Genomic DNA, 6,000 nt, shown 5'->3' with positions numbered 1-6,000 from the left:
TACAAACACAGAGAGAGAGAGAGAGAGAGAGAGAGAGAGAGAGAGAGAGAGCTGAACAAAGTCTCTCCTCTGTGCACATATTGCACATACAAGACCCTGGTCCTATATTAATCCTCATTGACCAGGTAGTCTGAGAAGCTACTCACCATTCATCCGTGACAATTGGACACAGTATTCTGATCCTCCAAAATTGTTGGGTTCCCCATTATCCCAAGCAACAAAGTTGAATGGAGTCGTATCAGTCCATTCCCACATCCCCATCTGAGAAACCATGCATAGAAAACAAAAATAAACTTTGGCAGGCTAAACATGCAATTCAACACTCAAACTGTAACAGACTAGGCCGCATTTGGACGTCACGAGAAACCTGAGGCAAACTCACCTCTGGTTGGCACCTCATGATGTCTGAATAGTCAAAGCCGCAGTTCTGGGATCCAACCAATTCCTCCCTCCAATTCCTACCCCAATCTCCAGATGAACCCTCAGTTTTAAGTAAGGTTCCCTTACCAACCAAGGGTCCAGAGGCTGGAATGTGTCATTTGGTCTGGGCAACTCGCCCAAACCACAATTAAGGGAGGAAGCTTCTCCTGCTGCTTAAATTTCACTGGCTGGCGCAGCTTTCCTTCCTGGGTCCCAGAAAGACCATGCAGCCATTTTCAACCCCCTTCCAGGTTCCATTAGCACAGCTCGTCTGGGAGCGTATCGGGGGATGGCAAAGAGAACCACAGGTTCACTGAACCGTGGTTCATATCTCCATCCAAATGGGCCCTTAAGACTCAGCAGAATGTGTTCAAAAGAAACAGGTCAAGGGCATGTGTTTCTTTTCTTCTTTTTCTTGACCTTCCTGCTGCCTCTGGAAGAGAGCTGGTCTTCTGGTAGCAAGCATGACTTGTCCCCTTAGCTAAGCAGGGTCTGCCCTGGTTCCATATGAAAGGGAGACTAGAAGTGTGATCACTGTAAGATATTCCCGTTAGGGGATGGAGCTGCTCTGGGAAAAGCATCTAGGTTCCAAGTTCCCTCCCTGGCAGCATCTCCAAGATAGGGCTGAGAGAGATTCCTGCCTGCCACCTTGGAGAAGCCACTGCCAGTCTTCACAGACAATACTGAGCTAGATGGACCTATGATATGACTCCGTATATGGCAGCATCCTATGTTCCTCTTTTCCTTCTTCCTCCCTTTCATCCACTTGCCCTTCTGGTCTGATTCCCACCCGGTCCCACAGCCCTGCTTCCACTCCCAATGACCCCCTCCTTCCACCAGCTTGGTAATGGGGCACTGTAATGGGGAAAGAAGAGGGCCAAGGGCTGGGTACTCACCATCAGTTCATCAAACAGGCCAATCCAGACTTCATCTGATTTGAAATTATTCAGAATGTAATCAGCCAGCAGATTTGCCTCTTGGGCTGAGTTCAGAGAAGCAAGATGGCCCCCATGACCAATGCGCTGACATGCACTCTAAATGAGAATGGCAGTTTTTATCTAGATGTGCAACATTTAGAAATAAAGCCTAAGTAAATAAATGGGTACCTACAGCTTACACAACAGTAAGCAGGAGTGCACCAAGGTAATTTGGGTACCGGAACTGCCCAGCTGTGAGCTCCCCCCCCCCAGTGTGTGAGGCCCCAAAAACTCCTTTGGGGGCCCCACCCTGCCAAATATCCGCTTTAAAAAAAGGTCTTACCCTGGCCGAGGGGTGGCTGGTGGGGGACAGAGCAGCCCTTTTCCCTTCTCCCCCATCCCCCAGTGGTGGAGGAGTGGGAGCCAGAGAGATGCTGGCCCCATCCCTTCGGCCCAGTGTCTTTAAGCAACTGCGAGGCGCACTTGCGCAGTTTAGAGATCATCGCAAGCGCGTGATGTCACGGCCTTGCAACGATCACAATAGTTCAGGCTCGCTGTCGGCCTTTAAGAGAGCCCTAAAAAGTTACTTGTCTGGCCTGGCCTTCCAAGGTTTGTAAATTGTTTTTTTTTAATGTATTTTAATTGGTTTTAAATGGTTTTTAATTGTTTTTGAATCATTTTTATATTGTTTTTAACACTGTGTCTTAAATGCTGTGTGTTTTTATGTCTTTTTAAATTGGTTGTACACCGCCCAGAGCCTTTGGATGGGGCAGTTAATAAATGTAATAAATTTATATTTATATATATGTATATGTGTATATATATATATATATATATATATATATATATATATATATATATATATATATTGAGGCCCTGACCCCTCCGTTTCTCCCAGGGTTTCCAACTGCCACCCTTTCCTTCATTCCATCTTGCAGACTCTGCATGGGGCTCGAAGTCTCTCTGAGTGGTCTTATGCAGAATCAGCTCATGTTGCCCTCCTCCGAAGACATGGGGTGGAGCCAGCTGCTTTTGCCCCACCCCCATCTTCTGTTGAAAGGGTTGACTGAGCAACGGGAAAACGACCAAGAGAAAACAATCTCCAGAGCGGTTAAATACACTCAGCCAACTCCATGGCTCAAACAGGAGGAAGGGCTTTAATGGGAAACTAGGGACAGGGAATGTGGCTTAGACCAGGGGTCCTCACAGACCATTGTGGCTGGGGATGATGAGAGTTGTAGTCTGTCAGCAGCTGGGAGCCCAGATTTGAGGACCCTTGGCTTAGAGGGAAAAAGCAGGCAGAACAGGATTTAATAGATAGATAGATAGATAGATAGATAGATAGATAGATAGATAGATAGATAGATAGATAGATAGATAGACAGACTGACTCCTACACTAAACAGTCCAGCCTTGGGCTTTTTAAACTCATGTACAGCCCAGACAGAGCTATGCAAGAGCCATAGGATTCTGGGGAAACTGAGGCAATTATAAGTTGGCCACAGAGAGCAGGGCTGGTGGTTGCTCAGTCCACCAATAAAGACTGGAGCTGGCAGAGAAGATTTCTCCTGGTCAGCCAATATGAGCCAAGGTTCCCACGGTCTTATGACTAAGAACACACCTTTTGAATACTTTCCCCAAAACAAGTGGAAACAATAAAGAAATGTGGCATGACTAAAGTCATGCCATGTTTCTTTATTGTTTCCATTTGTTTTGGAAAGATGGCCTTCTTTGGCAATCTTTCTATAAATTGCCAAAGACGGTCTTACCGTTACTCTGGACTAAAGCCTATCAGGGCGCCATAAGCAGCACCTCAAAGCATGCCCAGAAAAGCACTGGAGGCCAGTGCAACTGACTGGTGCCCTTTGCTGGCTTCCATCATGGACTTCAGTTGCCATTTCTGGGCAAGCTTTGGACACAAACACAAGAGGAAAGCAAAGCATGGCCAGGCCAGCTGTGATTGTTGGGATGGGACAGCCAGGCTCTCCATCCCTCCTCTCCTTTGGAGGAGCCATCTTTAAGATCCAGGAGAGAAGATGTGGCTCATAAAGAATAAGGGTATAGGTGCATCTTTCCCTAGAACTATGGTTATGTTGTACTTCACTGGCCATCACACGCCATTCTCCTTCTGTTCTTTCCTCACAGTTTCCCTGTCCCTATTTCTTCTCCTCGCTTGCTCTTTCTTCCCTTGGCACAATCAGAGGCATCTGTGTCTCTTCACGAGGGCAGGAAGCTTCTCCTTCCCTCCTTCTGTCTGTTCATTCCAGGCCCCTTAGTTTTGCTCTCCACTGGAGTGCCTTGCCTTCCCCATTCACCTTGCTACGCCTCTCCCCAGCTAGATGCAGAGTCCCGCATGAACGGGTGCTCCTTCGTCCTAGTGCCAACTCCACTGCTAAGCCCTAAGAAGAACATCTTACCTCTGCTCCTGCCCATGTTGTCTTTCGTGTTTGCACTACAAAGCAGTGATGTCCAATTTGCATCCAGGGTCTGGGGCAAGGTGCTCTGACACCTGTCCAGGGAGGAGGAAAGCAAAGCAGGGTCAGGGGCTATGCAGTGCTCTGGTGAACACATAAGAATTCAGGGAGCAAAGCTGAATGATGGAGCCAGAGAACAGATCGGCAGAGAAGGTGAGCTTGCCACCAGCCCTGCAGCCATGAGCCTTTCTGATTAGGTGAGACAGAGGCAGCCACACTGATGTTGAAGATGGAGTTCCAGTGCACTGACCTTTTGCACCAACCATCCTAATGACCACTAGGTACACTGGGAGTAGAGGTAGTCAGTGAGGGTCTCCTTACCTGCCCCAGCTGATCTCTGCTCTAGGACCCCTGCCTTGACTCCTCAGGTACTTCCTGTGCCAAGTCAGTCCTCTTCCTTTCCTCTTAGAGAGTAGATGGAAACATCTCTCTCTCTCCCCCTCTCTCTTTCTCCCTCCCCCTCTCTCTTTCTCCCTCCCTCTCCCTCTCCCTCTCTCTCTCTCTCTCTCTCCACCAATCCATTATGTAGCCTTTAGACAGGGCTAGGTCTTTCCTATCCAAAATGTAAAGTAAAGTAAAGTTGTGTCCTTGAGTCAGTGTTGACTCCTGACACCCACAGAGCCCTGTGGTTTTCTTTGGTAGAACACAGGAGGGGTTGACCATGGCCTCCTCCCATGCAGTGTGAGATGATGCCTTTCAGCACCTTAGTATATTGCTTAGTATATCGGCTTAGCCCACTTTTCCCGCAGACAACCCGTCAGTCCACTGTGGATGGCTGAACCAGCCGCCCACACGACTGCCGACACCGTTACAGAGCTGGCAGGGACTGGGGAGTTCGCATGGCCCCTCAAAGCTCCAGCATGCCCTGCACAAGTGCGCAGGGCATGCTGGAGAGACCCTTGAGCCGGGAGGCTGCTTTTTAGCCTCCCAGTCAAGGGTCTACTTGTGAGTTGCTGCGGTGCGGAGTCGCGCTGCAGCAACTCACGATCAGAAAGCCCAGGTTAGCAGAGCTAACCTGAGCTTAGGGGAGGGGTAGTTAAGCGGGTGACCCACTTCCATGAGACCGGGCTCGGTTGCTAGCCCAGTGGTTCTCATGGTCTGCCAAAATCGGGCTAGGCTCCCTTAAACCCTTAAGTGCCCCAGGCACACCAAACCAAAGCCTTAATCTGGTCCATGAGATTTCTGATAAATGAGTCCCCACTCAGTGCCTCTGTCCAGGAAGTCCCGGAAGCCCCTCTCTCACAACACTAGAACCAGGGCTCATCCCATGAAACTGATTGCCAAGAAATTTAGGACCGACAAAAGGAAGTACCTTTTCATACAATGGATAATTAATCTATGGAATACTCTGCCACAAGATGTGTTGAGATGGCCACTAGTTTGGATGGCTTTAACAGGGTTTTAGACAAATTCATGGAGGACAGGTCTATCAATGCTACTAGCCTGGTGGGTATAGGCCAGCTTTAGCCTCAGGCAAGATCCCTCTAAATATCATTTGCAGAGGAGCAACAGCAAGAGAGGGGCCATGCTCTCACCTCTTGCTTGTGGGCATCTGGTGGGCAACTGTGTGAAACAGGATGATGGGCTGGATGGGCCTTATGTTCTTATGTTCTCTGACTTGATCAATAGGTCAATTTCATATCCCTCCACTGAGGGCAAACTGAGAAGAGCATGTGGTGGCATCTCAGCTACAGGGGGTCTTGAATGATACATTATTGTAAACTATTCCAGTCTGGCTTCCGCCAAAGGTTTGGAAATGATTGATTGATTGATTGCATTTATTTATTTGTTGTATTTATTTATTGCACTTAGATACCGCCCCACATAAAATCTCTGGGCGGTTTACAAATTAAAAGCCGATGAGGCGAGTCTCCTGATCAGTGAGACCTGCCTTAAGAGGGTTTGCGGAGAGAGCGGGCTTAGCAGACGATCATAATTGCAGCCCTGGGCGGCCGGAACGGCACCCACACAACTGCCAGCTCCGTCATGGAGCCGGTGGGGGCTGTGGGGATCGAGGGCCATGCGGCCCCCGGAACTTCCAGGATGCCCCACGCAAGCGAGGGGGGCATGCTGGAGAGACCCTCGAGCCCAGGAGGCTGCTTGCAGCCTCCCGGCCGGTGGTCTCCTCATGTGTTGCCACGGCACGGAGCCACGCCGTGGCAATACACAATCAAAAAGATGAGGTTAAC

This window comes from Hemicordylus capensis, chromosome 5, assembly GCF_027244095.1.
Source record: "Hemicordylus capensis ecotype Gifberg chromosome 5, rHemCap1.1.pri, whole genome shotgun sequence".
Classification (NCBI taxonomy): Eukaryota; Metazoa; Chordata; class Lepidosauria; order Squamata; family Cordylidae; genus Hemicordylus; species Hemicordylus capensis.
This window is presented reverse-complemented; position numbering follows the sequence as displayed.